Consider the following 23,369-nt stretch of genomic DNA (forward strand, 5'->3'; position numbering starts at 1 on the left):
CGTGCTTTCAGTAGCTTTTTCTACTAGCGTTATTGCACGTTTGGCCACAGTAGCTGTTAGCAGCGTTTTTTCTGCCTCCATTCAAAATCAATGGTTCCCTATGGGAGCCTATTGATTTGAATGGAAGTCACACCGCAGGTCGGATCAAGGTGATCCGACTTGCGGTGCGACCTGCACTGTGAGAATCTTGAGGGGGAACTCCACGCCAAAATGGGGAAAAAAACGGCGTGGGGTTCCCCCCCAGGTTCCAAACCAGGCCCTTCGGGTCTGGTATGGAATTTGAGGGTAGCCCCGCGCCGAAAAAATGGCGTGGGGTCCCCCCCAAAATCCATACCAGACTCTTATCCGAGCATGCAGTCCGGCATGCCAGGAAAGGGGAGGGGACGAGCGAGCGGCCCCACCCCCCCTGGATCATACCAGGCCACACGCCCTCAACATGGGGGGGGTGTGGGTGCTTTGGGGCAGGGGGGGCTCTGCACCCCGCACCTCAAAGCACCTTGCCCCCATGTTGATGAGGACAAGGGCCTCATCCCCACAACCCTGGCCGGTGGTTGTGGGGGTCTGCGGGCAGGGGGCTCATCGGAATCTGGAAGCCCCCTTTAACAAGGGGGCCCCCCCAGATCCCGGACCCCCTCCCTATGTGAATGGGTATGGGGTACACTGTACCCCTACTCATTCACCCCATAAAATGCAGTGTATGGAAATAACGACAGGAGACGTTTTGGAAAATTTATTAAAAAACTTCATCCGGCTCTTGTCCTCTCCGGGGGTCTTCTCCTCTCCGAGGGTCTTCTGCTCTTTTGCTGTCCGCCCTTCTTGTCTTCTCTCCGGGGGTCTTCTGCTGTCTTCTCCTCTCCGAGGGTCTTCTGCTCTTTTGCTGTCCGCCCTTCTTGTCTTCTCCTCTCTGGGGGTCTTCTGCTGTCTTCTCCTCTCCGGGGGTCTTCTGCTGTCCGCCCTTCTTGTCTTCTCCTCTCCGAGGGTCTTCTGCTGTCCGCCCTTCTGCTGTCCAATCTTCTTGTCTTCTCCTCTCTGGTCTTCTGCTCTTTTGCTGTCGGCTGTCGGCTGTCCTTCTTCCTCCGGTCCTCCTCCGACGACGTCTTCAGCGATTATGCCGGCCTCTGGTCTCCGCAGCTTATTATATAGCCATTAGGGGCGTGGCCGCCAGATGACGTCATCGGGAGACCACGCCCCCTTGTGTCACAGATGACGTCATAATAATCACTCTGGATGAACTGCAGAGATCTACAGCTGAGGTGGGAGACTCTGTCCATGGGACAACAATCAGTCGTATACTGCACAAATCTGGCCTTTATGGAAGAGTGGCAAGAAGAAAGCCATTTCTTAAAGATATCCATAAAAAGTGTCGTTTAAAGTTTGCCACAAGCCACCTGGGAGACACCAAACATGTGGAAGAAGGTGCTCTGGTCAGATGAAACCAAAATCAAACTTTTTGGCCACAATGCAAAATGTTATGTTTGGCGTAAAAGCAACACAGCTCATCACCCTGAACACACCATCCCCACTGTCAAACATGGTGGTGGCAGCATCATGGTTTGGGCCTGCTTTTCTTCAGCAGGGACATGGAAGATGGTTAAAATTGATGGGAAGATGGATGGAGCCAAATACAGGACCATTCTGGAAGAAAACCTGATGGAGTCTGCAAAAGACCTGAGACTGGGACGGAGATTTGTCTTCCAACAAGACAATGATCCAAAAAATAAAGCAAAATCTACAATGGAATGGTTCACAAATAAATATATCCAGGTGTTAGAATGGCCAAGTCAAAGTCCAGACCTGAATCCAATCGAGAATCTGTGGAAAGAACTGAAAACTGCTGTTCACAAACGTTCTCCATCCAACCTCACTGAGCTCGGGCTGTTTTGCAAGGAGGAATGGGCAAAAATTTCAGTCTCTCGATGTGCAAAACTGATAGAGACATACTCCAAGCGACTTACAGCTGTAATCGCAGAAAAAGGTGGCGCTACAAAGCATTAACTTAAGGGGGCTGAATAATTTTGCGAGTCCAATTTTTCAGTTCTTTATTTGTTAAAAAAGTTTGAAATATCCAACAAATTTCGTTCCACTTCATGATTGTGTCCCACTTGTTGTTGATTCTTCACAAAAAATTACAGTTTTATATGTGTTTGTGTTTTGTGCAACGTTTGAATTTCCCTCCCTAGTTCCGCTTCCATGCAGCATTGCTGCTGCAGGGAACGGAACCAGGAAGTCATCAGACTGACGGAGGAGCGGCGGGGATCTCGGCTGGCGATCACAGCAATGGGAGATCATTACTGGGTCGCCAGGAGAAGGTAAGAGACAGCGCTGCAGGCTTTGCTTATCTACCCCGAGCGTGACTCGGGGATACCGATAATAGCATGAAAAATCCACCCCGGGTCACGCTCGGGGATACCGCTAAGCAGGTTAATTGCTTTATTTTGTTCTGGTAAGTTTAAAAAATAAAGTATCTGTTATATCTGTTTAATAGGTCCTAAAATGACAAATTAAGTGATCCTGCCAAAAATCCAGTGCGGTCCTGTCCCAAGGTGACAATGCTCACTCAATGTACTCTATTTACAAAGTAGCAATGCTGCCACCTTAGAACAAGGCTACAGATCCCCTGTTTAGTAGTCATTACAAATAGCTGGGAGCAATGTACACTCTAGTATATTATAAAAAGTATTGGGATGCCTGCCTTTACACACACATGAGCTTTAATGGCATCCCAGTCTTAGTCCGTAGGGTTCAATATTGAGTTGGCCCACCCTTTGCAGCTATAACCGCTTCAACTCTTCTGGGAAGGCTGTCCACAAGGTTTAGGAGTGTGTCTATGGGAATGTTTGACCATTCTTCCAGAAGCGCATTGGTGCGGTTAGTCACTGATGTGGACGAGATGGCTTGGCTTGCAGTCTCCACTCTAATTCAACCCATTCCGTTGAGGTCAGGACTCTGGGCAGGCCAGTCAAGTTACTCCACCCCAAACTCGCTCATCCATGTCTTTATGGACCATGGTTTTTTGCACTGGTCCAAATCATTTGGTGGAGGGGGGATTATGGTGTGGGGTTGTTTTTCAGGGGTTGACCTTGGCCCCTTTGTTCCAGTGAAGGGAACTCTTAAGGTGTCAGCATACCAAGACATTGTGGATAATTTCATGCTCCCAAATTTGTGGGAACAGCTTGGGGATGGTCCCTTCCTGTTCCAACATGACTGCGCACCAGTGCAGAAAACAAAGTCCATAAAGACATGGATGAGCAAATTTTGGATGGAGGAACTTGAGTCCTGACCTCAACCCCATAGAACACCGTTGGGATGAATTAGAGCGGAGACTGTGAGCCAGGCCTTCTCAATCACATCAGTGCCTGACCTCAGAAATGTGCTTTTAAAAGAATGGTCAAACATTCCCATAGACACACTCCTAAACCTTGTGGACAGCCTTCCCAGAAGAGTTGAAGCTGTTATAGCTGCAAAAGGTGGGCCAAGTCAATATTGAACCCTAGGGACCAAGATTGTGATGTAATTAAAGTTAATGTGCATGTAAAGGCAGGCAATATATTTATATTGGTAATATAGTGTATTTGGCAAGAGTTCAGCGCAGGCAGAGAGCACAGGACGTTATCAGCTATCGAACACATATAACAAAACTTTTTTAAGGGTTTATTCAACTGAGAAAAATGATCCAACATTCATTGTTACGGCTTTCATTCTCTTCAAGCTGGATCTAATGGCTCAAGGTTTTTTACAGAATGCATAAAGCAGCCCCCCCGCCCTTATATTTACCCGAGCTCCATCTTGATCCAGCAATGTGCACGTGGACTTTCCCGCTTTATTGGATAAGAAAGTGGCTCCCACTTCTGTCAATCACAGCCAGTGAGCCAATTTGGAGAGAGAGGAGTCGGGGCTGAGCCACGGTTCTATGTGTGAGGAGTGGACATGCAAAGCCATGGCTCTGGAATGAGCCTGCTTGGGTGCCCCCATTGCAAGCTGCTTGCTCAGGGGGCACTTGGCAGGGAGGAGGCACCAAGAGTGCCGGCGAGGGACCTGAGAAGAGGAAGATCAAGGCTACACAGAGCAGGTGAATATGACATATTTGTTATTAAAAAAAACTTTTAATATCACTTTAATATTGAACCAGAAAGAAAATAGGATCACAGTTTCTCTTATTGCTGAGGCAAGCATATGAAAGCGTTGGGTTTGGACTTGGACTTGAAGCACATGTTTTTTTTTTTTTTTTATTGACAGATGAGGTGAATAGGTTCTCTTCCGGAGGTCTTTCCTAAAGACTTGTTGGTTGAAGAGATTAGGCTGTAGGGACTTTACTGCAGTTGTGTTTTTTTCCATGCTTAAATATTAATTTTGCCTCTGCTGCTCCTGGCAAGGTGGAGCCTGAAACTGGATTTGTAGATGTAGGAGATAATCCTGATTCGGCAGATCTTGGTTTGTTCTACTTATAGGCTAACTAACCAAGAAATGCTTTAATACTATAATACTACAAAATAATATGTAGCACCCTCCAAGGTAGGTAGGTGCTAGGCAAATGCATCTATCGCTCCTTCTGCTTATCAGGGGAGCCTGATCTATTAGGTTGCCTGTTGCATGTCTCGAGGTGTGATTCACTGGGTCTGAGGGAATATCCCCACTGTATCCAATGAGGTAGATTGTTGGACAGTGGAGAAAACCCAGCCAGTGACACATTGGCTTTTGCGGGAGTCCCAGTGGGAGGGCATTCTTGCAATGCATCCTGGGATTGCCCATAAAAGCTGGGGGGACATGTGACAGGGCGTCTTTGGTGGGAATCAGAGTCCCAGGAAGAGACTGACGGCTGTCTCTCCTCCTGCTGTGTATGAGGAAGGTGGTCTTAGGCCTAGTGAACCAGGCGTGGAACTGAGCTGCAGAGGTTCCAGTGTCTGTGAGTACCAGGAGATTTGCCAAAGGGTCTGCCCAGTAAGGGGGGCCAGTCCAAAGAAGTCAGGGGATCAGGGAGCCAACTCACACAGAGTGTTACAGTAAAGGGGGTGCCGTGTCAAACCCTGAAGAATAGGGACAAAGGGGGTGCCAAGTAGGGCCTTGAAGAGCGATTCACAGAGTAGTGCAGTTCATCAAGTTCTTCTTCACTGCAGTGACAAGATGAAGCAGCGGCCTTGCCGCATTCAGCTATATCTAGACGTCCCAGCAAATTGTGGATAGTTGTTCAAGTTGGAGTATCCCACTCATCCCTTCTCCTATCCAAGTTCTCAAATAAAACAACAAAAAACCAAAACATCTAGACTGTTTTCTGACTGAGCCAGGCACTTTGAAAATGCTGAACTGTTGTGTTGTTGCTATGGGTAACCCAGGGGAATCCGTAAGCAGCAGCTCCCATGGGAGTAGTGCTACAAAAATATACACTACACTTCTCCTTTATGTTATCAGATTACTTTTTAGTCATGACTTGACTTTTGTTCATAGTTGAACTTTCCAACGGAGCCTGCATTCAACTCCACAGATCTTACAGGTATATAAGCAGTGCGAAGCCTTCTTACCTAGCAATTTTGGCTTGTATGACCTCTAGGAAATTCTAGTACTGGGCTACACATAGTTACATAGTTAGTCGGGATATAAAAAGACACAAGTCCATCTTGTTCAACCAAACTATGGTTTAAATTCTTGCCCAGATTAGACTCCCTCAACCATTCCAGTTTTCTTGGGCCTGAGACAAGTTTTACCACTGGACAATGGTGTGCTCGCTCCAGCATTTGGTACCAGATCTATTACCTGTTGGAATGATCACCTATCCAACAGTGTAGTTTTAGTTCTGGAAGTGACCTCTCCAGGTAAAGGCAGAGGGATGCTGTTTAATGGGGTAAAAGGATCCTTCTAAGGTAAGTGGACCCAACTGATCATCAATGCTCAAATACATTTAAAACTCAATGACCATCAATGCTAGATAAGGCTGTAGGCAGGCTTGTCAGTATGAGCTACAATTAAGGACTATTGAGGGTTAGGTACACTCTGGTACCCCCGTCCCCCTAAGATAGGAGGCCCTGTCGGTGTGTCGCTACCTACCTGAAGCCAGTGTTATACTGTGTATAGGCTAAAATCATTGAAGTCTCCATATGGTATATATCCTCCAAAAGAGTGCTTCTTCCGGTCTCGCTGAGGGAGGAGGAAGTCGAAATTTGAATTGTTGCCATTAGAGAATTTATCATTGGAACCTTCGGATATCTGGGATAGAACTGCGTACCCCCCTGCCGCTTGGTTTCAATGGGTTGTCACCCTCTATAATATAGAAAGCGACCCCCCGATATCACTTAGGGTGTTGGATACTTATCCCTATACATATACAAGAATAAACGTGAACCTTAATTGTCGTTATACAATGCTTGAACCACTGCTGTGCCTTGGGTTCTGTGTCCTGCCGTAATCTACTTATCCCCTGAGTCATTAAAAAGGAAATACAGGTCTGTCATGGTCTCTCTGGCCCTGAGGAAGCCATGAGCGAAACGCGTCGGCTTGCTTGGGACCTACATTGCCCGCCCTCCATCTGAGACCTACTTTCCATCCTATACAGGCTTTGGTTTTCCCCCTATGGGTTGTATTTCTACCTAATGACTCTGTTGAAATTGATTTTATATGTGCTGTTTGTATGTTAACATGTGCATAATTGCCCATGTTTTTTAGTCTGTAAAATTAATAAAAAAATGTATATATTGGTTTTGGTGTGATCCTTCTCCTCCCACTGGCCCGCAAAGCCCCACTTTTTTCTGTCTCCTTGTTGTTGTATGCAATTAGGGGTAAGGGCCTCATTACACGGTACCCCATTTTGTTTCAATGCTAGATAAGGGGATGATTTAATTCCCACAGTTCAGCATTAATGGGTAAAAGGATGGGGGAGGAGAGAGAGTAACCCTACTGGCCACCAATGCTGGAGAAGTGGAGGTTGTGGGGGGGGGGGGGGTATTTAAACCCAATGGCCATCAATGCTTGAGAAGGGGAGGTATTAAACCCCAAGGTATATAAAAACCATTGATGGACATTATTTTGAAAGGAGGAAATTGTAACTCTACTGATATAAATGCTGAGGATCTGGAAAGGGAGGAGGGGGGGGGTGGTTTAGGATGGCTGAATTGGTGCTGATGGAGTTGCCCCCATATTGTCATCATTGCTGTTTGCTGCTTCTACATTTTGTCTATTTTTTGCCCATACAGAGGTAGAGGGTTGCGCTGACTTTGGACTTGATAAAACACAGTGGACCAACACCAGCAGATGACATGGCTCCCCAAGTCATCATGGACTGTGGAAAATGTTGCAATTCATTTGGAAATCAGGGTCCCAGAGTCTGGAAGAAGAGTGGAGTGGCACAGAATCAAAGTTGCATGAGGTCCAGTGTGAAGTTTCCACAGTCAGTGATGATTTGGGGAGCCATGTCATATGCTGGTGTTAGTCCACTGTGTTTTATCAGTTCTGGCCATCAAAAACCCACACAAATGTAAATAAATGTACAGGAACTATAGTTAAAATCATTACACAGTTTGCCCTCTTTGTCCACACCCTTCAGCATATTTCTTACATTCATATATACTATATATTTAAAGTATATTTTTTCATTATATGTTTATACATTTTTATTCCAATCCAATACAGAAATAGAAGTACTCACAGGTCTTGCAGTAGAGATAAATCAAAACAGCAGCATTTTTATTGTCGATGTTTAAATGAAGCTCAGTCCATCTTTCCCAAGACCAGCCATGAGTGCCTCTATACCTCTTTTGGATTGGTATGGATTTGTTTGTATATAACAAGAGAGGATAGCGCACACATGCAAAAAAAAATGACAATCAAATATAACAAGGCAATCAAAATGAGTAAAAATGGGGATTTGGTCCCACCATATGGCATTATCGTGCTCAATCCCACCACTACGTCAAAGTACCCTATTGTCCATGGGTCCTACACTATCCAAAAAATGAAGGATAAATCCAACCTCTCTATACTATTGGAGATAATTACTCTACTCCTTACATGGGAGAGATGTGCAACTGCACTATAAAGCCTAGTACACACGCAACGATTATCGGCCAACCGGTCGTCCGTCTTTTGTCCAGAGTGGCGTTTTGTTGGTTGGAATGTGCCTAGACTGCACATGAATTTTCTCGCCTGACAAAATTCTACATTAGAAGTGATGTCATGTGTTGGTTTGCTTTCTTTGTGTTCTTTCTTCTCTGAGCATGCCCAGACTTGCTCATAAGATTTTTCCCTGTGGAAATCTGTACTGACTGCACAAAAATCGGCCGTGTTTTGACGGCGGAAAAACATTTTATAGCCTGCACACCAGATTTTTTTCGGCCGAAAAGTCGGAGTCGGTTGTCGGAAGCATTATACTAACAAGCCGAAAATAGGCAGATCGGTCGTCGGACGAAAATTCCCTGCCGATTTTCGACGCGTGTGTACGAGGCTTAAGGGACTCTTCCTATATCTGCTTACTCGTGGACACTGATAACGAAGTACAGGTGTGGGAGGGTGGGGTGCTCAACTTCAAGAGTCTGGTCAGGACTGAGTGTATAATAAACAAACAAACAAAGGGCTGGGGGGGTGTACACCCTGAACATGCATTTCTAAAGCTGGTGCTGCTATAAAAACCAATATACATATATAACTACAGAGGATAGCACACACATGCAAAAGAAATGACTATCAAATATAACAAGGCAATCAAAATGAGTAAAAATGGGGTTTGGTCCCACCATATGGCCATATCTTGCTTAATAGGGTTGAGCGGACACCTAGATGTCCGTGTTCGACGGGTTCGGCCAAACTTTAAAAAAAAGTCCGGGTCCGTGTCCCGGACTTTTACCGAACTTTTCCCGGACACCGAACCCCATTGAAGTCAATGGGGACCTGAACTTTAAGGCACTAAAATGGCTCTAAAACACCAATGGAAAGGGCTAGAGTGCTGCAAATGGCAGCAAAACGTAGTTAAGAGCATGGCAAGTGCTCTGCAAACAAATGTGGATAGGGAAATAACTTAAAACAACAAAAAAAAAAACAGAAAAATAAAACAATGTTCTTCATCTCTGAAGGACGAGGCCCATATGGAGTAGGAGGGAGGTTGAGTTGGTGGTGGATGTGGCGGTGTCATAGGCGTGCGCACAGGGTGTGCCTGGTGTACCTGGGCACACCCTAATCACCTAGGGCACATAGCATTATCGCTCTGTTTGCCAGTGAGGAGATGGGAAAGATCTCCCTCGCACCTGCTCTGCTCTATTTCTCTTTGACAGCAGGGAGACTAATGTATCGGAGCCATGTACATGTAGGCAAACACATGCATGTGTATTTCAACTTTGGGGTGCACACCCTAATGCAATAGGCTGCGCACACCTATGGGCGGTGTAGGTGGAAGCGGCGGTGGAGGAGGACCAGGGCCGGATTAAGAGCATCATGGTCTTGGTGCTGAGGATTTTGAAGGGCCTTAAGGGCCGTGCCTTGGCATGCACCCAGAGGAGGAAGAGTGCAGTCTCTGAAGCCCATAAACACATCCATGCATCGGCAACTGTCCCTCCTTGTCCGGCCTTCGCGCTGTGTGGGGAGGTTCTGAGGGTGCTGCCTGGGGAAGCGAGCATAGAAGCCAGACTTCTGTGTTTACAAGTGACAGAAGAGCGGTCACAGTGAATATGGCCAACCCGGGGCCTATATAAAAGGTAGGGGCCTGCATGGAGCTGCAGCTCTAATAGCCCCTACGTTAATCTGGCCCTGAGGAGGAGGACGAGGTAGCCAACACTGCTTCTTTTCACAAATTTTAAATGAGGGTACACCCCAAAAGAGTGAGAAAGAGCAAAAATGGAACAATGGCTGGGTAAGGTCGGTATCCATTGCTATTCTGCACAAGGTACGGAAAAGTCCCATGGGATCCATGCCTGGTTCATTTTAATGAACGTGAGCTTGTCCACATTGTCTCTGGACAGGCGGCTGCGCTTGTCTGTTATAACACCCCCAGCCGTGCTAAATACCCGTTCAGATAATACACTGGCTGCAGGGCACGCCAGCACCTCCAAGGCGTAAAGGGCAAGCTCAGGCCATGTGCCCAATTTGGAGACCCAGAAGTTGAAGGGGGCAGACCCCTCATTCACTACATGTAGGCGTGTGCACACATACTGCTCCACCATGTTGGTAAAATGCTGCCTCCTGCTAAGACATTCCATCTGAGCTGCTGGTGCTGCTGTTTGTTGTGGCGTGCTGACAAAGCTTTTCCACATTTCGGCCATGCTAACCCTGCCTTCTGAGGTGCTGGCGGTGCCCTGGTTGAGTTGGCGACCTCCTCCTCCTCCTCCTCTGCCTTGTGCTTCCACTGTGGCCCCGCTGTCAGATGGGAATGCCAGCAGCATCGCGTCTACCAGCGTGCGCTTGTACTCGCGCATCTTGCGATCGCGCTCCAGTGAGTGAATTAAGGACGGTACGTTGTCCTTGTAACGGGGATCCAGCAGCGTGGCCACCCAGTAATCAGCACAAGTTAGAATGTGGGCAACTCGGCGGTCGTTGTGGAGACACTGCAGCATGTAATCGCTCATGTGTGCCAGGCTGCCCAGAGGCGACGAAAGGCTGTCCTCTGTGGGAGGTGTATCGTCCGTGTGCTCTGTATCCCCCCAGCCACGCACCAGTGATGGCCATGAGCTGGCCTGGGTGCCACCCTGCTGTGAACATGGTTCCATCTCCTCCTCCAGCTCCTCCTCCTCCTCATCCTCCTCATCCTCCAGAACTGTGCCCCTGCTGGACAATTGTGTCCCTGGCGTTTGTGTGTGCAGGAACCCACCCTCGGAGCCCCTTGCGAATGACTGCCCTGAAAGCCTTTGAAATGTTACCTCTTCATCCTCCTCCTCCTCCTCCTCATCCTGTGCCACATCCTCTTCCATCATCGCCCGAATTGTTTTTTCAAGGAGGCATAGAAGTGGGATAGTTAAGCTGAGAACGGCGTCATTGCCACTGGCCATGTTGGTGGAGTACTCAAAACAGCGCAACAAGGCACACGGGTCTCGCATGGAGGCCCAGTTATTGGTGGTGAAGTGGTGCTGTTCCGCAGAGCGACTCACGCGTGCGTGCTGCGGCTGAAACTCCACTATGGCCTGCTGCTGCTCGCACAGTCTTTGCAGCATGTGCAAGGTGGAGTTCCACCTTGTGGGCACGTCACATATGAGGCGGTGAGCGGGAAGGCCGAAGTTACGCTGCAGCCCTGCCAGGCGAGCAGCAGCAGGGTGAGAACGCCGAAAGTGCGCACAGACGGCCCGCACTTTCTGCAGCAGCTCTGACATATCGGGGTAGTTTTTAAGGAACCTCTGCACCACCAAATTCAGCACATGCGCCAGGCAAGGGATGTGCATCAAACCGGCTAGGCCCAGAGCTGCTATGAGATTTCGCCCGTTATCGCACACCACCAGGCCGGGCTTGAGGCTCGCTGGCAGCAACCACTCATTTGTCTGCTGTTCCATGCTCCTCCACAACTCCTGCGCGGTGTGTGGTTTGTCCCCCAAACAGGCAAGTTGTAAAACTGCCTGCTGTCGTTTAGCCCTGGCCGTGCTGAAGTTGGTGGTGAAGGTATTACGCTGTCCGGATGAGGAGGCGGTAGAGGATGAGGTAGCGGAGTAGGATGAGTTAGGAACAGGAGGCAAACTGAAGCGCCCTGCAATCCTCGGTGGTGGAAGGACATGTGCCAAATTGCTATCCGCCTCAGGCCCATCCGCCACTGCATTTACCCAGTGTGCCGTTAGGGAGATATAATTCCCCTGACCGTGCTTACTGGTCCACGTATCGGTAGTTAGGTGGACCTTGGCACAGATGGCGTTGCGCAGTGCACACCTGATTTTTTCCCCCACTTGGTTGTGCAGGGAAGGGATGGCTTGCCTGGAAAAGTAGTGGCGGCTGGGCACGACGTACTGTGGGACAGCCACCGACATAAGCTTTTTAAAACTGGGCGTCTCCACCAGACGGAATGAAAGCATTTCAAAGGCCAATAATTGTGAAATGCTGGCATTCAGGGCCAGGGATCGCGGGTGGGTAGGGGGGTACTTCCTCTTCCTCTCAAGTGTTTGGGAGATGGAAAGCTGAACGCTTCCACGGGACATTGTGGAGATGGTTGTTGGTGACCCAGGTGGTGGTGTTGCTGACAGATCGTCTGTTTGCGGGGTGGCAGGTGCCGGTATGACTACAGAGGTGGCTGGAGCGGCCGAGACTGCAGCAGAAGAGGAAGCAGGATGAGCCAGAGACGTTTCTTGGTTTTGAAGGTGTGTACTCCACTGCAGCTCGTGCTTTGCACTTAGATGCCTGATCATGCAGGTTGTGCTCAGGTTGAGAAGGTTTATGCCTCGCTTCAGGCTCTGATTGCACAGGGTGCAAACCACTCGTGTCCTGTCATCAGCACATTTTCTAAAGAACTTCCACGCTAGAGAACTCTTTTGAGCTGACTTTGGTGCGCTCGTTCCCTTGCTGCGTTGGGCAGTAGCAGGCGTAGTGTCTAGGGCACGGCCGCTCCGCTTCTGCACCCTGCTCCCTCTTCTGCTGTGCTGGTGGCTCTGTGCGACCACCGCCTCTTCCTCCACACTACTCAGGTCACCTGCATGACCTTCATTCCATGTGGGGTCGAGGACCTCATCGTCCTCCACATCATCTTCCACCCAGTCTTCACCCCTGCCCTCCCTGTCGGTCTCCACAATGCTGGACGCCGCAGCAGTTGGCACCTGCGTTTCGTCATCATCGGAGACGTGCTGTGATGGTCCTTCCATGTACTCATCTTGAGAAATAAGTGGTTGGGCATCGCTGCACTCAATCTCTTCCACTTCTGGGGCAGGGCTAGGTGGATGGCCCTGGGAAACCCTGCTGACAGAGTCCTCAAAAAGAAGAAGAGACTGCTCTATGGCTTGGGGCTCAGACTGCTTGCCTGATTTGAAAGGGGGTGATGTGAAAGACGGTTGGACATTGGCTGCAGGTGCCAACTCTGACCTTTCTGCAGTAGACTGGGTTTGGAGACAATGTGAAGGAACTGGAGGCACTGTCAGCAGCAAACCAATCTACTATCGACTCTCTGTGTTCTGGCCTCATCACTTCTAGAGGCGTATGATGCCCTACCAAATACTGATGCAGGTTCTGTCGCCTACTCACACTTGAGGAAGGTGTTTCACTTGTGCGTGTAGCTGGCACAGATCGACCACGTCCTCTCCTTGCAACAGGAGCTCTAGCAGCAGCACCACCACGACCCAGGCCACGGCCCCTATTTGACGCTCTCCTCATATTTCTGAAATTTAAGATCTTGCCCTAGAAAGGTCTTTATTGAATAGCGGAACAAAAGAACAACAGTATCGCACGGGTGTATCTCACAGTCAAATATGCAAACTATGCCGCAATTTAATGTTTTTTACACCAAAAGGGTGTGTATTGAATAGCGGAATAGGATAAAAAACTGTGTATCTCACACGTACAAACACAGACTAGGCCCGATTAAATTTTTTCCTACCCTAAAGGGAGGATGAGGAAGAGGAGTATGGAACAGGCAGCACCCTCAAATCTTCAGAAGTATGAGATGAACCCCAAAAACTTGGAAAGGTGGATCTCACACGTACCGACACAGACTATTCCGCAATTTAATTGAGCCACAAAGGTTTTTATTGAATAGCGGAATAGGAAATATGATCAAAAAAAAGTGTATGTTTTTCACACGTACAGAAGCACACTAGGCCCCAATTACTATTGTTTGTACACCTAAAAGGATGGATGAGGAGGAGGAGGAGGAGGAGTATAGAACAGGCAGCACCCTCAAAGCTTCAGAAGTATGAGATGAACCCCAAAAACTTGGAAAGGTGGATCTCACACGTACCGACACAGACTATTCCGCAATTTAATTGAGCCCCAAAGGTTTTTATTGAATAGCGGAATAGGAAATATGATCAAAAAAAAGTGTATGTTTTTCACACGTACAGAAGCACACTAGGCCCCAATTACTATTGTTTGTACACCTAAAAGGATGGATGAGGAGGAGGAGGAGGAGGAGTATAGAACAGGCAGCACCCTCAAAGCTTCAGAAGTATGAGATGAACCCCAAAAACTTGGAAAGGTGGATCTCACACGTACAGAAACAGACTATTCCGCAATTTAATTGAGCCCCAAAGGTTTTTATTGAATAGCGGAATAGGAAATATGATCAAAAAAAAGTGTATGTTTTTCACACATACAGAAGCACACTAGGCCCCAATTACTATTGTTTGTACACCTAAAAGGATGGATGAGGAGGAGGAGGAGGAGGAGTATAGAACAGGCAGCACCCTCAAAGCTTCAGAAGTATGAGATGAACCCCAAAAACTTGGAAAGGTGGATCTCACACGTACCGACACAGACTATTCCGCAATTTAATTGAGCCCCAAAGGTTTTTATTGAATAGCGGAATAGGAAATATGATAAAAAAAAAGTGTATGTTTTTCACACGTACAGAAGCACACTAGGCCCCAATTACTATTGTTTGTACACCTAAAAGGATGGATGAGGAAGAGGAGGAGGAGGAGGAGTATAGAACAGGCAGTACCCTCAAAGCTTCAGAAGTATGAGATGAACCCCAAAAACTTGGAAAGGTGGATCTCACACGTACCGACACAGACTATTCCGCAATTTAATTGAGCCCCAAAGGTTTTTATTGAATAGCGGAATAGGAAATATGATCAAAAAAAAGTGTATGTTTTTCACACGTACAGAAGCACACAAGGCCCCAATTACTATTGTTTGTACACCTAAAAGGATGGATGAGGAGGAGGAGGAGGAGGAGTATAGAACAGGCGGCACCCTCAAAGCTTCAGAAGTATGAGATGAACCCCAAAAACTTGGAAAGGTGGATCTCACACGTACCGACACAGACTATTCCGCAATTTAATTGAGCCCCAAAGGTTTTTATTGAATAGCGGAATAGGAAATATGATCAAAAAAAAGTGTATGTTTTTCACACGTACAGAAGCACACTAGGCCCCAATTACTATTGTTTGTACACCTAAAAGGATGGATGAGGAGGAGGAGGAGGAGGAGTATAGAACAGGCAGCACCCTCAAAGCTTCAGAAGTATGAGACGAACCCCAAAAACTTGGAAAGGTGGATCTCACACGTACCGACACAGACTATTCCGCAATTTAATTGAGCCCCAAAGGTTTTTATTGAATAGCGGAATAGGAAATATGATCAAAAAAAAGTGTATGTTTTTCACACGTACAGAAGCACACTAGGCCCCAATTACTATTGTTTGTACACCTAAAAGGATGCATGAGGAGGAGGAGGAGGAGGAGGAGTATAGAACAGGCAGCACCCTCAAAGCTTCAGAAGTATGAGATGAACCCCAAAAACTTGGAAATGTGGATCTCACACGTACCGACACAGACTATTCCGCAATTTAATTGAGCCCCAAAGGTTTTTATTGAATAGCGGAATAGGAAATATGATCAAAAAAAAGTGTATGTTTTTCACACGTACAGAAGCACACTAGGCCCCAATTACTATTGTTTGTACACCTAAAAGGATGGATGAGGAGGAGGAGGAGGAGGAGTATAGAACAGGCAGCATCCTCAAAGCTTCAGAAGTATGAGATGAACCCCAAAAACTTGGAAAGGTGGATCTCACACGTACCGACACAGACTATTCCGCAATTTAATTGAGCCCCAAAGGTTTTTATTGAATAGCGGAATAGGAAATATGATCAAAAAAAAGTGTATGTTTTTCACACGTACAGAAGCACACTAGGCCCCAATTACTATTGTTTGTACACCTAAAAGGATGGATGAGGAAGAGGAGGAGGAGGAGTATAGAACAGGCAGCACCCTCAAAGCTTCAGAAGTATGAGATGAACCCCAAAAACTTGGAAAGGTGGATCTCACACGTACCGACACAGACTATTCCGCAATTTAATTGAGCCCCAAAGGTTTTTATTGAATAACGGAATAGGAAATATGATCAAAAAAAGTGTATGTTTTTCACACGTACAGAAGCACACTAGGCCCCAATTACTATTGTTTGTACACCTAAAAGGATGGATGAGGAGGAGGAGGAGGAGTATAGAACAGGCAGCACCCTCAAAGCTTCAGAAGTATGAGATTGTGTTCACTGTACCCCACAAAGATTGTGTTCACTGTACCCCACAAAGATTGTGTTCACTGTACCCCACAAAGGTTTTGTTCACTGCACCCCACAAAGATTGTGTTCACTGTACCCTACAAAGGTTGTGTTCACTGCACCCCACAAAGATTGTGTTCACTGCACCCCACAAAGATTGTGTTCACTGTACCCCACAAAGGTTTTGTTCACTGCACCCCACAAAGGTTTTGTTCACTGCACCCCACAAAGATTGTGTTCACTGTACCCCACAAAGATTGTGTTCACTGTACCCCACAAAGGTTTTGTTCACTGCACCCCACAAAGATTGTGTTCACTGTACCCCACAAAGATTGTGTTCACTGCACTCCAAAAGGATTGTCTTCACTGCACCCCACAAAGATTGTGTTCACTGTACCCCACAAAGATTGTGTTCACTGCACTCCAAAAGGATTGTCTTCACTGCACCCCCCAAAGATTTTGTTCACTGCACCCCACAAAGATTGTCTTCACTGTACCCCACAAAGATTTTGTTCACTGCACTCCAAAAGGATTGTCTTCACTGCACCCCACAAAGATTGTGTTCACTGTACCCCACAAAGGTTTTGTTCACTGCACCCCACAAAGATTGTGTTCACTGTACCCCACAAAGATTGTGTTCACTGTACCCCACAAAGGTTTTGTTCACTGCACCCCACAAAGATTGTGTTCACTGTACCCCACAAAGGTTGTGTTCACTGCACCCCACAAAGGTTTTGTTCACTGCACCCCACAAAGATTGTGTTCACTGCACCCCACAAAGATTGTGTTCACTGTACCCCACAAAGGTTTTGTTCACTGCACCCCACAAAGATTGTGTTCACTGTACCCCACAAAGATTGTGTTCACTGCACTCCAAAAGGATTGTCTTCACTGCACCCCACAAAGATTGTGTTCACTGTACCCCACAAAGGTTTTGTTCACTGCACCCCACAAAGATTGTGTTCACTGTACCCCACAAAGGTTTTGTTCACTGCACCCCACAAAGATTGTGTTCACTGTACCCCCCAAAGATTTTGTTCACTGCACCCCACAAGGATTGTCTTCACTGCACCCCACAAGGATTGTCTTCACTGCACCCCACAAAGATTGTCTTCACTGCACCCCACAAAGGTTTTGTTCACTGCACCCCACAAAGATTGTGTTCACTGTACCCCCCCAAAGATTTTGTTCACTGCACCCCACAAGGATTGTCTTCTCTGCACCCCACAAAGATTGTGTTCACTGTACCCCCCAAAGATTTTGTTCACTGCACCCCACAAGGATTGTCTTCACTGCACCCCACAAGGATTGTCTTCACTGCACCCCACAAAGATTGTGTTCACTGTACCCCCACAAAGGTTTTGTTCACTGCACCCCACAAAGATTGTGTTCACTGTACCCCCCAAAGATTTTGTTCACTGCACTCCAAAAGGATTGTGTTCACTGCACCCCAAAAAGATTGTGTTCACTGCAGCCCACACACAGAAAAATGGATGTGGATCACTGACACCTGCCTATCTCCTATCCCACACCACACAGCAATATCGATTGTAGTTTGTAGAACACACTTTCCCTAAAATTCAGCAGACTCTGTCCCTAACAGGATTGAGAAGAGATCGTAGATCAGGAGAACTAAGTGCAGACCCCACCCCACACAGCAATATCGATTGTAGTTTGTAGAACACACTGACCCTATAATTCAGCAGACTCTATCCCTAAAATGCCTACAACTCGCCCTGCCTAAACACTCCGACCTGTCCCTCAATTCTATCCGGACACAAATGGTTTTTTCCTGCCTATCTTTCCCTAATCAGCAGCCAGCACGTTGATGTGTGCTCTGTCCCTGATCTAAGCAGCATAATGATGCCGCTGCGGCTGCCTCGAACTTATAAAGACTTGGTCACATGCTTCAGACGGCCAATCACAGCTACTGAGATATTTGCAGGCATGGCTGGGATGGCTTAAGGCACACCAGTTAAACGATTGTTGATTGGCTGTTGAAAGCCCGCCATGAAAAGAGCGCCAAAGCATGCAAAACCCGGAAATAAAACGACCGAACACGGATTTTTACCCGAATATACAGTAAAGTGTCCGTGTTCGTGTTCGGGTAACAAAAATCCAATTATTCGGTACGAACACGAATAATACAGTCCGTGTTCGCTCAACACTATTCAAGATCTCAAATGGTACAAGACAGGGCTGTCCACTGTCTCCCCTATTATTTACTCTTACTTTAGAGCCCTTTCTTTGTACTATTCAGAAAAACCCAGACATTTGCGGGATAAAAACAGCGGGTACCCAACAGAAGGTTTCTGCATATGCAGACGACATGCTTTTTACTCTTACAAACCCCCTAATCTCTCTCCCAAATTTATTGCAGGAGTTTCGCCAATATGGCGTATTATCTAATCTGAAGATCAATTTGGGCAAATCTGAAGCTATGGGAATTGGGATGCCTACATCTCTTAGATCACAACTACATACAAATTTCAATCTAAAATGGACAAGAGGGGCTTTAAAATACCTGGGAACGCTCTTGCCTTCAGAGCCTTCCCAGGTATATATACTTAACTTCCCACCACTCTTGAATAAAATAAGTGATCAATTACGTAGATGGCAAACAGGACTGAGTTCGGACGATGTAATATCCTCAAAATGATTATCCTTCCTAAGTTCCTGTATCTGCTTCAAGCTTTGTCCATCTCGATCTCATCCAACTATTTCCGACAGATACCGACAGTATTTTCAAAGTTCATATGGACTCAACGAAGACCGAGACTTCAGAAATCACTACTCTCCTTACCTAAGAGTTACGGAGGATTAGCGGTTCCGGATATATCAAAATATTACCAGGCGGTGCATTTAGGCAGATTTATAGATTGGTGTCGTCACACGGAGACTAAGATTTGGCCCAATATTGAACAGGCGCAATGTGAAACCCCGTTGAATAGGTCACCATGGTGTTTAGGCTCTTTGCCCAGGGGTACGATGCGACACCCGACAGTGGGGACAACGATCCTGATATGTGCAAAACTTTTTCTTAATCCAGCTATCTCTACGAGATACTCACCACTATTTCATGTTCTAGGGAATTCACTGTTTGCCCCGGGGTTTCAGGATAACCACTTCCACAGACTGAGAGATCTGGGGAAATTTCAGGCCTCCCATTTCCTAATGTCGAGATCATGGGTATCTTTAAATACCCTGACGGCTTTAGGAGGGGGTTATGGATTAGATTACTGGAGAGCCTTGCAATTAAATCATTTCTTACAATCCTTACCTCCTTCTAAGGAATTTGACAGGCCGCTTACTAAGTTTGAGAACATGTGTGTACAAACGGGCACGATGTCCCATATACTATCAAGGACTTATTCCCTGATAGTTACTCCACCCTGAGATTATAGGCCGCATTATATCAATGGATGGGAGAAAGAATTGAAATGTAAATTTACACCAAAACAACTGCAACATATAATAAAATTCACGTTCAAATCTTCTATATGTACACGAATTCAGGAGACAAATTACAAACTACTATCCAGATGGTATTACACACTGACACGCCTACATACATTTTCGCCACAAACATCAGAAAAATGTTGGCGCTGTCAGGAAGAAAAAGGGACTCTCTTACACATCTTCTGGCAATGCTCTAGGTTAGAGGGATTTTGGAGGCAAATACGGGAGGTGTCTCAGAAATTTATTGAACATACAATACCCGATGAACCTGTATTTTTTCTTTTCCATGCCCCAGATATATACATACATAGTTACATAGTTATATAGTAGGTGAGGTTGAATAAAGACAATAGTCCATCCAGTTCAACCTGTGTAGGTGTGTGGCTGTAATCATCTCACATAGCCCTGAATGTTCTGATCCTTGAGATGTACGTCTAAGGCTCCATTCACACCTGGGCGTTTTCAGCTCCAAAAACGCTCAAAAGAAACGCTTCCAAAACGCCCAACAAGTAAAACCCCATTCATTTAAATGGCCCCTGTTCACATCTGAGCGTTTTGCAAAACGCCTGTAGCTGAAAAAAGTACATGAGCTTCTTTTTGGGCTGATTACCAGCGTTTTTGATAGATGTCAATGAAAAACGCCTGAAAAAATCACGGTAAAATCGCGGTAAAAATCGCGGTAAAATCGCGGTAAAAAACGCTACGCTCAAGTGTGAATGCAGCCTAAGAGTCTTTTGAAAGCCATCATACTTCCCGCAGAAACCACCTCTTGTGGTAGAGAATTCCACAATCTTGTAGCCCTAACAGTAAAGAACCCCCCACGTTGCCTGAGGTTAAAACGCTTCTCCTCTAATTGCAATGTATGCCCTTGAGTCCTCATGCAATCCCTTCGACTGAATAGCTTTTTTTCTAAGCTGAGATCCCCATTGAGATATTTATAAATTGCTATCATGTCCCCCCTCAGGCGTCTCTTCTCCAGGGAGAATAAATCAAGCGATTGCAGACGCTCTTCATAATTAAGGTCCTCCAATCCCCTAATCAGTTTAGTTGCCCTTCTCTGGACTCTCTCCAGCTCCAACACATCCCTCCTGAGGACTGGCGACCAGAACTGGACAGAATACTCCAGATGTGGTCGGACCAGAGTTTTATTAAGTGGTAGAATTATAGTCTTATCTCTGGAATACATCCCTTTCTTTATGCATGCTAATATTCTACTGGCTTTGGCAGCTGCCGCTTGACATTGCATGCTATTGCCTAATCTATCATCAACCAAGACTCCCAGGTCTTTCTCCATTTTTGATTCCCCCAAGGGTTCCCCTCCTAACGTGTATTGGGCTTTTATGTTTTTAGTCCCCAAGTGCAAAACCTTACACTTCTCCACATTTAACTTCATTTGCCATGTCGTTGCCCACTCCGTTATTATGTCCAGGTCCTTCTGTAGGATATCTGCTGTGCAGTTATTGCTCTGCCTAATTTTGTGTCATCTGCAAAAACTGATATTGAACTATCAGGTAGACAATACAAACAATCTATTATACGCCACCTTCTGGATTCTGCAAAAGCTTGCATTCCCTTACGTTGGCGAGACCCCAACCCTCCGACTATTAATATGTGTAAGAGTGAAGAGTAAAGTAGAGGAAATAAATACGTTTGAGGACTTGATCCTGTCGGGACAATATACCAAAAAGTGGGCAATATGGAATCAGTTTATAGTTATAGATGAAGGGAAGGCTTTGTTTACAGACCCGTAGAGATTAGTATAAAATGAGCCCCCATAGTGGGGACATAAAAAGAGAGAAGGGTTCTTTTTTTTTTTATTATTATTACACCTTCACTAGTAGGTGACATCTCCAATTTATTGAAAAGACACTGGGATAAATAGGCAGGACCTAGTTGGCACAGAGAATACACTTAGAGGCAATAAGATTGAATTAATGAAGCACGACAGACAATGCGTATATGTTGAGGAGGACACAAGATTATCAGTAATGACACTTTTCATCCTTTATTTTTTTTATTTATTTATTTATTTTCCCCACCAGAAGGTGACAGGCCCAATTTTATTGGGAAGACACTAAGATAAATAGGCAAGACCTATTGGCACAGAGAAATACACTAAGAGGCAATAAGATTGAATGATAGGACATGATGTAAAGTGACACTTTAGATGGGACATTGAGATGGTTTTGCAAGATGGGCACGAGATGGAATACAGACACAAGAGACACAGTGTATATGACGTGGGAATATAAAGATCATTGGTAAAGGCACTCTTCACAATTGGGGTTTTCTTCCCCCCCCCTTTTTTTTCTCTCCTTCTTTCTTCTCTCTTGTTCTCATCCACTTTACGGGTTTGATATATGACGTAATGGTCATTGTGGACTCCATCCTACAAGGGGGGAAGGGAAGGGAAACTTCCTTTACTGGTATGGCTCAATTGTCCCTTAGCAGTGACAAGTAGGAGAAAGAAGAGAGGAGATGAAGGGGATGATGGCCCCAGGCAATAATATAAGTGGAAATCAGGAGTTACACTGTTTTTTTTATACTGATACAGGACTTGGAGAATGTGGCAATAACCATCTTTATCTTGACTGGTTTAGAGTCAGGATGGATATAAGGAGCTTGAAGGTGGGGCTGGCTTTGGTAAGATAAGCAATGTGGGGCTAAATATAAGTGTGGAACTAGTTATGGAAAATTTCCCCTTCCTTCCCATATTCCCCTCCTATCCCCCCCCCTCCCCCTCCCCTACCCCCCCTTTTTTTTTTTTCTCCCTCTCTTTCTACCTTTCTCCTTATTCTTCCTTTCTCTCGCTCTCTTCTCCTTTCTCTCTTTTCTAGAATTTCTAGAAATTTAAAAAAATTAAAAACTCCAGAGGCATTGGAGAATCTGGATAGCTGGCATAGATTGGTCCAAGTCAGGTATGAAACCCTTTTTACTTTTCAATGCTAATAAATTATATATATTTTTCTATGGATGTAATAACTATATGTTGGCATCTCGATCATAATGGATCAGACTTTGTAAATGCTGTACTGGAATACCTCCTCTGCTTCTTTATTATAAATAAATTAAATTTAAAAAAAAAAATAATTCCTTCCATTTATTATACAAAACAACAGGATCACAGTTATTACATTGTTTTTTGTTGTATGGGTTCTACCTAAGCTAATGAGGATATTGCAATGATGAACTAATTCATGAAAAGATCAAAAGTAAAATGATTTTCAATAAATATAGTTCATAGAAAAAAAAATGTTGTTTTATTCAAAGCTAAACTATAGAAAAAAAACAAAACAGAACAAAGGCTCATACACACTATAAGAAAATCGGAATTTTCGTACGATCGTATAGTGTGTACAGAACTTTCTGCAGACGATTCAGAATTTACGTACGAATATTCTCGAAGGGACAAACTCCAAACTGTTTCTCCTATGGGAAAAAACAAACGATTTTCATTTAATGTGTACGATTTTTGTACAAGAAAAATCCGGAAAGAAAGACTGCGCATGATCAGAAGCAATAGACAACAAAAAAAGCCTTTGTCGTACGAGAATTTTTGTACTAAGTTTCGTAAGAAAATTCTTTCATCGGTTCCGATTTGCTGTGAAACAACGAGGAAAATCGGACAATCGTTCACCCGATTTTCTAATAGTTTGTACACCACCTAATACAGCTCTATTATTAATACATTCCATTGTTTTTTTTTTTTAACCTTCCTAGCGGTATTCCAGAGCGTGGTTCGGCGTTACATTTCAGTGCCAAAAGCAGTAACCCCGAGCCACACTCGGGGTACCACCAGAAGCATTGCTGAA

This window comes from Pelophylax lessonae (genome assembly GCF_965119305.1).
Source record: "Pelophylax lessonae genome assembly, chromosome: 12".
Lineage (NCBI taxonomy): Eukaryota > Metazoa > Chordata > Amphibia > Anura > Ranidae > Pelophylax > Pelophylax lessonae.